Raw genomic sequence first — 12,216 nt, 5'->3', positions numbered from 1 at the left:
AACACTAAGATATAGTGCATCAGTTGTGGCTTTATAAACAATAAAATCTTAAAAACTGTTTGTGTATTTCATGATTTGTATTGATATAATATTTCCCCAATAGTTAAACAACATGGGCCTATGGGGGCCCAACCTGGTCAAAATACAACACGAATTTATGCAATAAGTTGTATTACTTTTATATTAAAAGTTGCATTATTTTTAGATCTTAATCTCACAAAAAAAATAATTTTACCATACAACTTGAATTAATTTTACGTTACTACTGAATTATTTTTACGCTACGACTTAAGCAGTTGTGGCTTTATAAACAATAAAATCTTAAAAACTGTTTGTGTATTTCATGATTTGTATTGCAACATGAGCCTATGGGGGCCCAACCTGGTCAAAATACAACACGAAAAAAAGCATTTTATGCAATAAGTTGTATTATTTTTATATTAAAAGTTGCATTATTTTTAGATCTTAATCTCCCACAAAAAAAATAATTTTACCATACAACTTGAATTAATTTTACGTTACTACTGAATTATTTTTACGCTACGACTTAAATTAAATTGACGTTACAATTTAAATTACTTTTACGTTACGATTAAATTAAATTCACGCTACGACTTGAATTATTTTATATCCGGTAAAATCGCTCATGCGTTTCGAAATTCCGGGCTTAACTAAAAAAAACTACAGATTGTTTTTAATGCACAACTAATGCATGGTCGGCGCAGTGGCGTTTTAAGATATAGAAGCCCCCGCAAAGCTTGTACGTGGTCCCCCTTCTTTATCACTACATCTGGTGACCCGTAAAACAATTTAACTCCAACTGTTACATCATAGTACTCTCTTATGGTAGTCCAGCTCCTTACTCCACCGTTGCGCATCAGTGTTAGTACAGATTTAACTACGAGTGTGTGTAGTTATGCACGAAGAAACGTTACAGTAACAACGATACAAATGTATATGATGCTGCGCGTGAAAGCAGATTTGAGCAGCGATAGTTGTTTTATTGCCTATTTTTTGTATATTTCTGTATTCGATAATGTCACAAATGCTTTGTATCAACCAAAGCGCTATCCTGGGAATTGGTTCGTCTGGACCGCTAACGTGATATCCCGCAGATTAATCACGCGTCTGCCTTTTGTTTTATTGTATAGCTTCTCTTTTTTGTTTTATCGAAGCAACTTGCGCCCCAGATAATTTGCGTACGGAAACGTCTATTGTATGCTTGATAAAGAGCAGTCATGGGGTTTAACACTTCGTGAGCTAGCCATTTGTATCTCGCATATAAATAGTCATCACATTTAGTTCAAAACTTAAAGTATTGCAAGTCAGTTTAGTAGTCCTGGTGCTAAAGGGCTTACAGTTTTTTGTTATGTGTCGTATTTACTAGAAAGGTATTTGTGTTGATAAACGTGATTCTATTTGAATAAGGTTGTGTGCGTTAAGAATAAACGTTGTGTGCCATCGGATCAAGGTTCTAGTTTGTTGTCTGTTAAGAGAACTTCCAAGTCAGAATCCCAAAATAAACCACGTCGTATCGTGACCATTCGATACCCGTGACAACTGGGGGCTCGTCCGGGATTTATCTGATTATATAAGCGAAGTTAAACAGCAACCCTGGTAGGATCGGCAATGGCCTCTATTGATCATTGGATGGAAACTGGTAATCGATTAGGATATACCGGCGATAACTTGCGTGACTTTGTGAAAACACAGCTTGAACGAGAAGAAAGAATAGCGGTTCGGGATGAGAAAAATCGTGCAGATGAAATGGAAGCGAAGAAACGTGCGGATGAGATTGCAGAAAAGAAACGTTCTGGTGAAATAGAAGCGAGCAAACGTGCAGATGGAACCGAAGAAAGACATCAGGTTCGCCAACCGGCTGGATCTGGAAGATAGACAACGACGTGATGAAACTACTAGCACGGCGTCGGTAGTGAGTGTCAATGGCACTAGCAAGTGGCCAGAGCTCTTGGGAAATCACGAGTCGCTGCCCTAAAGACGGTCACAATCCCACGACTCGAGCTTACTGCGGCTGTCCTTGCTGTCAAGCTAGCCACGTTCATTCTGCGAGAAATTGATTATTCGATTAACGACACGTACTTCTGGACAGATTCGACGTCCGTTCTTCAGTATATTTCCAACACAAGTACACGGTTCCATACTTTTGTCGCTAATCGTATCTCTGCAATTCACGAAGCAGAGGTAAAAAAATTGAAAATCAACCAAGTGGAGGTCCAGGAAAAGGATACACCCTTACTTCACCATATCTGTACGAGGTATTCGAGTTGGGAACGTTTACAGCGACAGCGAGGTGTAGTACCTTGGCTTTTAAAATACTAACGGTACATGGTAGACAAATACATACAACGGGCTCATGTTAACAGGGACCCGTTATCAACTCGTGACGTCATGGACGCATCGGCACAAATCGTTAAATGGGTACAAGAGAGTGCGTTTGGTGGATTTTATATTCGGTTGAAAACAAACCAAGGCTCTTCACAGTTAAGCACGACAAAGAAATGCACTAGGAAACTACCAAAGGTGAATATTCTCCAATGCTTGTGTCCATTTGTAGACAAAGGTGTACTTCGCGTGGGTGGACGTCTTCAAAAGCACGTTCAAGGCATCAAATCATTTTACCAAGTGACCACCATGTAACACGCTTGATAATCCGCTTTTATCATGAACAAGGTCATAGTGGAACCTTGCATGTGTTGGCAGCCATTCGCGAAACGTACTGGATCATACGGGGACAAGCAACCGTGAAGTCAACACTTCGTCAATGCATGGTCTGCAAGGTACAACGGGCAAAGGCGGGAAGTCAAGTTATGGCTCCACTTCCTGCGTCACGAGTTACGCCAGGATATCCACCGTTCACATTGACTGGGGTCGATTACATGGGGCCGGTCCTAGTTAAATCCGGTAGAAGCGAAGTTAAACGATACGTTTGCGTGTTTACTTGTATGGCAACACGAGCGGCCTATTTGGAAATGGCTTATTCATTGACAACGGATTCCTTCATCCGAGTATTTTCGAGGTTCATTAATCGTCGCGGAAAGCCAAAGGAAATGTTTAGTGATAATGGAACTTATTTTGTTGGTGCAGAACGGGAGCTGCGAAATGAAATCAAGAAGTTGAACAGAAAGTTCATGGCTTCCGTAATGAAATGCTGCAGCGTGATATAGAATGGCATTTCAATCCTCCTGGGGCGAGTCACCAGGGGGTGTGTGGGAACGAATCATACGCTCTATTCGGAAGATTTTTATGGCTACTATTGGCGCTCTACCTATTACGAAATTGAGCGATGATCCAGAAGATCCCATGCCGCTAACGCCGTCAATGTTGCTGATGGGAAAAACCGATTACTCCTGTCCCTTAGGGACATTCGTCAACGCGGATGGTTATCGTAAATCGTGGAAGCTTGTGCAACACTTGGCTGAGCAATTCTGGTCTCAATGGCTAAAACAGTATTTGCCATTGCTTCAAGTTCGCCAAAAATGGCTCTATCCGGAGCGAAACTTTTCGATTGGAGACCTCGTCCTTGTCGTGGACGAGTCAACAAAACGGTGTTATTGGCCAAGAGGCCTTATTCAAGAGACATTTCCTGACTCAAGTGGAGTGGTGCGAAGAGTACGGGTCAAACACCGCTTCATCATAAATGGTTAGAGACATACGAAAGATATGTGTCTTTTGGAGGCAGGTGTTATTGGCCAAGAGGCCTTATTCAAGAGACATTTCTTGACTCAAGTGGAGTGGTGCGAAGAGTACGGGTCAAACACCGCTTCATCATAAATGGTTAGAGACATACGAAAGATATGTGTCTTTTGGAGGCATGTAAATGATTAGCTTATGTTTAGTTTAGCGTGTAACGTGGGGGTAGCTCGTGTGTTTTGTTAATGTTTTGTTTTTGTTTTAGGTCCAGCGTCGAAAAGAAAGTGGATCCGGCCATTTCGTCCAAGCTGTCATCGACGCGTGGTATAGGGTAACTGTTTTTCTTAGTGACCTCATTTAGCTGGCGGTAGTCAATGCAAAAACGTGGCTCACCCGACTTTTTCCCCACCAAAACAATTGGACCCGACCACGGAGAAGTTGACGGTTTTATCAAGTTCTGACTTCTCATTTCCAAAATTATATCCCCGATCTGCTGTCGTGTGTGGTGTGAGGTTCTTCTCGCGGGTTGCCTTATCGGTCTTGCATCTCCCGTGTCGATGTTGTGTTTTACCCAGTTCGTCTGACCTAAATCTGTGCTCGAAACAGAAAAAGCATTAGTATGGTCGTCGTGCAACAGGCGTTCTACGGATTTCTTCTGTTGTGCACATTAGGTTTGTCACTTAGGTTAACGCCGTCGACCACCAACTTATGTTTAGGTACAGCAGATTGATTGAGCAGTTGGCGGGAAACTGATGCGACACTGCGCTTTGAGAGGTTTCTTTGGTACGCGGTTTCTCTTTTGTTACATCCTACACAAGTACTAGGGGGACAGTCCGACACATCACCATACGCAGATATGGGAACAATAAAATGGATGCAATCCGCACTCCATTCGGTATACACACAGGATCGTTCGTAAAATTTGCCAATTTTACATGCACGTCATTATTTTTAACTGTCGTAACTCGTAATACCGTTGGCTGTCAATAAACCGAACCGAGAGCAAAACTGCTCGTTTCTTTCGACGAACGCTGGAAATTCTGGTGTAAGTTCGTTATTTACTCCATGTCGATTGAATATAGCACGTACAATTACCTCTGTAAACGCAGGTACTTCCGACTTTTTCAGTTACACATACTTCACGACACTCCGGAATATTAAGGTTTGCACAAAAGTGGGACGCTGGATTTTGGCGTAGTCATCAAGTTTGATCTACACAAACGACAATGATTTAGTTGCAAAAAGTCCAGTCCCAGAATGAAATCGTATGAGATATCTCTCGCAACGTGCACTTTTCAGATAACGTTTTCAAACCGCCGATGACCATAGTTAGTTTCGTTTTACCCAGTACCGTCACTAATCTACCATTCGCACCAACGAATTTAACATTAGGAGAAAGTGGGGTTGCAAATCCATATATTTATCATAATGCAATAAAGTTACAGCCGAACCAGTATCTACGAGAGCGATTTCCTATCATAACGTTTGTAAAGCGGTATAGGCTCACCGTTTCTTCGTTTCCTGTTCTTTTAGTTTGTGTCTTATTTCTTGCGGAGTCGGCACGAATATTTCGCTCTGTCGAACGCATCCCACTGGAAAGATTCTCGGTTATTAAAGTGTCCGTTTCTTACAACATTATCAGAAATCGTCGTAACTCCAACGGTCTAAATATACAAGATTTAAAAATTGTCTGATTAGTAATGACTAGATATTTCTCATCACACCCTGCAATGATGTGATAGTTGTTTCCAGGATTTTTCTAGATCATCAGTATTCCGATGTCTTACTGTGTAGCTGGCAATTCTTACGTAATGTGGTGCCTTTCGAATTAAACTGGCAATTCTTACGTAATGTGGTGCCTTTCGAATTTGTTTAATTGTTAAATTGGATTAGCCAGTTTAAAATAAACTAACCACTGCTGATTTCGGATGAGACTTCTGGGGCAGATTTAATGTAGTGTAGAGCCCCAACTACCAATCTTTTTGATTTTTTAAATTTATTACTTCAGAATTCCTGAAGTGCTGTTGTAAAGACAGTGCTTACTTATTTTAGATACACTTCTTAAATGAACACTAACGATTCCTTATGGAGCAGGAGCTCTTTATGTAGTCATTTTTCAATCTCGTAATGTCACTGGGGCAGATTTAATGTAGGTAGAGCCCCAACTACCAATCTTTTTGATTTAGTACTGTTCACTGCTGCCCTGAATGTAGTAGGTAGAGCCCCAACTACCAATCTTTTTGATTTTTTAAATTTTATTACTTCAGAATTCCTGAAGTGCTGGAATGTAAAGACAGTGCTTACTTATTTTAGATACACTTCTTAAATGAACACTAACGATTCCTTATCTTTGTTGTCATTTTTCAATCTCGTAATGTCAAAATAAATTTTGTAAGTTGTTCGCGATGTAATCTTTCACACTCCGTTCTTCCGAATTCTGGTCTTCTTATAGCAAATAAAGAAAATTTGTTTTTACTGTGAGTTGTATAACTGCAACCCGGAATACAACAATTGCTGCTCATCTTTTAAATATAATATTCTTCAATAGTACGTACGTACCTGTTTATATTATAAGTTTTATTGTAATAAAGTTTGCACGGTATAAATAACGCAAAATGTTTTTAAGTAAAATATAAGTTAACGCAATTGGATGCAGTGATGTAGGCTAAGACGATAAGTATCCGGGATGAGAATTTCTTTGGTTCGTACAGACTATGTCTTGACAGCAGCAGATGTATTCAATAATTCCTAATGTTATCTTGACAGCAGCAGATGTATTCAATAATTCCTAATGTTATATTTCTAAATAAATAAACAATATGAAAATTTAAAAACGGTAAAAAACTCTTTTAAACTACAATCAGTATATTAACGAACTAGGTTCACTGGTTCAGCAAAGTATACATTTTTTGTTTTAAGCTGTGGCGTTGCTCTTGGCAACTGTCACATGGGATCGGCGAAATCAAGCGTGATCCGGGATGAGAATTTCTTTGGTTCGTACAGACTATGTCTTGACAGCAGCAGATGTATTCAATAATTTATTTTAATGTTATATTTTTAAAAAAATAAACAATATGGAAAAAATTCCGTGACGTCACAAATTTCTACGAAGTGATCCTGCTTCGCGCCGGCGGAGCCGGCAGGATCAGGAATTTGTATCGTCACGGAATTTTTGGCCCGATTTTTAAATTAGTCTACTCTGGACCGACCTGTCTATTCAGTTTAGTTTTTTTACCCGGTCGGCCGGTCAGGTGTGTATAAAGTAGGTGTAGGAAGTCAGTTAGTTTAGTTATGGGCTTGAGAGGTTTAACAGCGCCAGGATATAATTATTGTGGTCCATTCAATAGGAGCACGACGAGGCCTATGATAAGTACGGTTCTCAGGCTTACTGGAAGTTTTCTCCGGCGGATCAGAAGCTACTTGAGTTTGCAAAATCGGATTCGTCTCTGCTGGGGCCAATTGTACATTTTATATTCGGTACAAAGGCTTTATTTGCTCCTAAGATGGCTCCGAAGCGAAAGAAAGACTGGGCCACCATCCGTAAAATTAACCGGACCAGAGCCAGTAAAAAAGCCCGGTCCGAAACCCCTATAAATGCCGACCCAGAAGATGAACACGACGCATTAGAAGAATTGACTGAAGAGGAGGTAGAACAGATTCTTAGAGTAGAAGATTACCATAACAGACGACAGAACATGGATTCCGGTGTTGTTGCTGCTAGAGGTGGACCTACGGGTATTTCTCAACAAATGGAGGAATTTTTCCGGTCTCGGTCTCAATCCCAGAAGAGGACTCTGATGGAGATGGACGATGATGCCGGGACCAGCGAGGAGAAACGATTGAATACGTCCGATGGCATGGGACCGCCTGCAGCAATTGGGGCTGGAGCTGGTGTACCATTTCCCCGGTTGGTCACTAAACCGTCTACCTGCAAAGTTGGTCATGATGCGCCGGGGACTAATGTGGTTTTATAACAAGTCGGACCGATGTTGCAGTGCAGAAACCAGTCTTCGGTCCTTGGGTTGGATGGTGCTCCACAAAGTATTGGGTTGGATGGTGCTCCACAAAGTATTTAGAAGGGCCTACCAATACACATATGTATCCCAAGCACCCTTCCTTCTCCATCTTGGAATCTGCGATCATTACCAGAAACATACAACTTGGTTTTCCGCAAGGATACGCTGCTGGGTATGGTGGGAGTTGGTGCTTCTCTACAATAACTACGGGTACCGACACGGATATGACAGATTTGCAGGCAATGAAACGGCAAGCATGGGCAAACAATACTCTGGAGACTTTGGGAAATACAGATTCGGAGACTTTGGGAAATACAGATTCATTAATTCAAGGATTACACTGCTACCAATGGGAGAAACAGGGAAGATCCAGGACGATGGAGGCCGTCAAATACCAAAAGCCTGGATTGACTATCAATGGGTGAACGAAAAGCGAACCACCAAAGCCTTCGATTATGGAACTGTTTCACCAACTATGCCAATCAACAACCACCACCACCAGAACAATCTTGAATGCTTCCCACAAACTAAAAGAATACAATTGTCAGATAGTCCAGTAACTGTACCGATGCCGATATACCAAAACAAGAACCTAACCATTGGAGGAGAAGTATCTACTACCGACCATACCAATACAGCAGCACTGGAAACATCATCCACTTTAACACCCTGGATGGATTGCAATGACATCACAGATCCGTTTGCATTAACATTGCTTACACAAATGGGGCTCTACAAGAATTCTGTGGCGAAAAATTTACTCGAAGAACAGTACGACGATACGACTGCAGGATATGAAGATAAAGATAGCAACTACATGACCATTCCTTATACAATGGCAGTTGACATAGAATTCAAAAACATGAAAACCTAATTTACTTTGTTATTATTTGTTGTGTTAATTTTATATTTCGTTGTTTTTCAGATTTATGGATAGGTTCCTTAAATACGTTAAGAATATTTATAGACCACCCTGCCCTGAAACGGAAATCCAAAGAAAGTTTAATATTTCAATCTTGACGAAAGATCTGTATTATGCCTTCAACCAGCACTACGCCAGGAACCAGTACCGTTGCGAGATGTCGCAAATGGGCGTTCACGACGACGAGCGCCTCCAGTTTGTTCCAGGAGTTGGACACGTGCCCGTGTTATACGACGAGCGCCTCCAGTTTGTTCCAGGAGTTGGACACGTGCCCGTGTTATCTAGCAGTGGGCCCCAGAGAAGAATTCCAAACTGGGACTGGCGGTCATGCCCATGGTTGTATTATATCGATTCCTGCGGCGAAAACTGATCCATTAAAGCTGGGACAAAAAAAGCTGAGAACATTCTTGCTTCCGTCGGGATACAATATTCCTATATTGCCCCGGTCACCGACTTTGCTGCATACGCCGATTACATGTATAAGACCGACCCCAATTCCATGCCTGAAGAGATACGTCGATTAAAACCAAAGGAAAAAGGCCTTTTAAAGCACAGAGCATTTTACAAGGGCATTTGTGATGAAGTCATAAAGAAGTTTACAAGCAAACCGTCCTACAATGAATTTAAAGTAGCCATCATAGAAACCGATTTCAATTTTCCGGAACTACTCATAAAGCGGGGATACAACAACGCGGTGTGGCCAGACCAGCCAAGAAAGCGGGGATACAACAACGCGGTGTGGCCAGACCAGCCAAGGAAGTTTGCCAAGGCTTTTAGAAGAATGGCGAAAAAGTCGGAGGTCTGGTCCACCGCGGATGGATATGAAGTAGCAGACAAGATCATAAACCAGGCAAAGAATGTACAGTGGCAAGGACGGTTGGCTGGCAAAGGGTGCGAAAACTCAAACTTTGACTTGAAAATCCTACTGACGCAGGCAGCGCTTGAAGCCTGTAACGAGGAGGTGTCCGGCATCCAAGTGGCACCGCATTTTTTGTTGCATGGGTGCGCAGGGAAGGGGAAGACGCTCTTGGGCAAATTCCTTTTCCCAACCGCCTATGCTTCAATAATGACCAACGATGCCACTGGTGTCGGGCAAATGGCGTTACGGGTCAAACACAAGGTACTGAAGATCGACGATGCAGCTGCTTCGTTCTTTAATAATGACGCGCTAACAAGCGCAGTAAAATTCATGTACCACAACGAGTGGTCTGCGAAAACTCATGGGGACCGGCAGGACAATTCCGCGACTCTGGCCTTCATAACCACCAATTGCAAGTTTGGTGTGCACAAAATACCCGGGACTGGCGATATAGAACCAATACAACGTCGATTCGTGGAGGCCGAGTGGACCGACGACAGTGAAACACCATCGACCGGCGGGCACAAAGCACTTCCAATTAATATATCTGATGATGTTGTCGAGAAGCTCTTCATTTCTACGATGAATCACTAGAAAGAAGGGCGCAGCTACGACAAGGCATGTCGAGAAGCCGTCGACTTCCTCTTCCAGTTTGACTCAATGTACAACGCCAGCGATACGGAGAGTTCAGAAGAGCTACAACATACCCAGCCTAATAAAAAAAGAAGAGGAAGTAATGGCCGAGCCGTGGTGCCCGAAATGCCGCCGTCGGTTGGTCTCCACTTGAGAATTTCTTTGGTTCGTACAGACTATGTCTTGACAGCAGCAGATGTATTCAATAATCATTTTAATGTTATATTTTAAAAAAATAAACAATATGAAAATTTAAGAACGATTAAGTAAAAAACTCTTTTAAACTACAATCAGTATATTAACGAACTAGGTTCACTGGTTCAGCAAAGTATACATTTTTTGTTTTAAGCTGTGGCGTTGCTCTTGGCAACTGTCACATGGGATCGGCGAAATCAAGCGTGACCCGTCTATCGAAAAAACAGGAGTGCGCACTCTATTATATTAGTTCTCTATGCTGCTACTACATCTTCGTATTTATTAGTTCTCTATGCTGCTATCTTCGGTCAGCATTCACAGGTATGCGGCAATTTACCACACACAATAATAAATACTACTATTTTATCCTTGTGGATAGCGTGGCACGCGCCATTATTAAAACACAGCTGCCATATTTCTAAAAACTACGACTGTTGCTAATATAGTATTTTTACTTTCTTTGTGTTAAGTTTGGAATATATTGCAGAATGAAGCAAACGGTCATCGTGCAGCCTAACATTGACAAAGTTTCCAAAAAGGTCCACGAAATCATGTCGGGCGCAAATTCAGAACCACGAAACACGACGGAGCCAATGTTAATAATGGCGCAATTGCATTGAACGCCAATAATTTATAAGCATTTTTTTAATGAAATTCCAGATTTTCAGTTATTAGCATCAGACTCCGGCTAAAACATTCTTTGAATAGCGCCATCTGGGAACTTAACGGGTCTTTAGCCAAAGGTTTGGTAAACGGTGGATACATTGGAACAATTACAAAATGAAACATATGGTGCCACCAAAAGGTCAGACTACTTCAACAGATGAGCGGTGAATTGCATCAAAATTCGTTAGCGCAGAGCTGTCTAGTCGAAGATGAACACCCGAAAAGTTGTTGCAACTTCGAATCGCGCTTGGAATAATTAAATCAAAATCAGCAGCGCTTCAGTGTGAGAAAAGGATTGCAGAGCTGTTTGCAGCAGGAGCAGTCGTCGGCGATTTTGGTCATTCGAGTAAACTGTTCCCGGACAAGGCCGCGGTAGCAGCAGCTTACGTAAAGAAAAAATGTTTCACTTTTTTATCTACCCCGCTGTCAAACTTTGTTCAGGTGTACTGTACTCCGTTATCATCGATGAAACGTCTGATATTTCTCGGTCCAACCAAGTTAGTTTTTGCATCAGGTACTGTGATAAAGATCTACAAAGCAACGAGTTTTTTACTGGCTTTTATGAATCAAGCAACTGTGACGGTGCCACTCTATTTCAGCTGGTAAAGGACTTCCTAATACGTTATGGTTTAAAAATGTCTCAAATTCGTTGACGGGGATGCGATGGTGGTTCGAATATGGTGGGAAAAGTTAAAGGGCTACAGAACGCGAATATCTAGCGTCAATTCTAAAGCGTTATATATGCATTGCACGTGTTGGTTCTCTTACAATTCGGCAAATTTGTCCTACACGTTGTTGGGTAGTCTTCAGCACCAACAAACTAAAGAAGCAGATTGGAATTTCTCCATGAAACTAGCGAGAACACCACTCAAAAAAGCAACATTCGTTCAAATGCACTGTCTTACCTGGAATACATGGAGAAATATAGTACGTATTTCTCTTGGCGGCTTTTGGAGCGATTATTTAGCACCGTAAAACCACCCCATATGTATCAGGGACGGAAAGTGCTCAGTGGAGACATGGAAGATACAATGTGAATATTGGCAGGAAATCTTGACGCCGATGCAACGTCCGCTGAAAACGCTAAAGCATTTTTTAAAGAAACGGCCGCATCTGCAATAGAACTGCAGATTGATTTGCCTGCCCTGCCTCGATGACCAAGAAGACACGCCTGTTAGAAGACTCTTCTTTGAATGAATCCAATATACAAAAAAATTCAATCGCTCGGCCTGGCAGATTTATTGCGACGCCTGTTAGAAGACTCTTCTTTGAAT

General features: G+C 41.7%; 2 long non-coding RNA genes across 2 annotated transcripts; one reads left to right on the top strand and one right to left on the bottom strand.

Annotated features, from left to right (window-relative positions):
• Window positions 1-4,229: 4,229 nt before the first annotated feature.
• On the top strand, window positions 4,230-4,659 carry LOC113474910. The gene is made up of 2 exons (XR_003396630.1): window positions 4,230-4,322; window positions 4,374-4,659. It is a non-coding gene; the product is annotated as an uncharacterized LOC113474910 (long non-coding RNA).
• Window positions 4,660-11,131: 6,472 nt separating this feature from the next.
• Window positions 11,132-12,088, bottom strand: LOC113474911. Its single transcript, XR_003396631.1, has 2 exons — window positions 11,848-12,088; window positions 11,132-11,472 (listed from the first exon to the last, which is right to left on the bottom strand). It is a non-coding gene; the product is annotated as an uncharacterized LOC113474911 (long non-coding RNA).
• Window positions 12,089-12,216: the final 128 nt, after the last annotated feature.

The sequence above is a fragment of the Ciona intestinalis genome, unplaced genomic scaffold, assembly GCF_000224145.3.
Source record: "Ciona intestinalis unplaced genomic scaffold, KH HT000033.2, whole genome shotgun sequence".
NCBI classification, from domain to species: Eukaryota; Metazoa; Chordata; class Ascidiacea; order Phlebobranchia; family Cionidae; genus Ciona; species Ciona intestinalis.
Note: the sequence above shows the minus strand (reverse complement) of the source record. Positions and strands in the feature narration are given on the sequence as shown.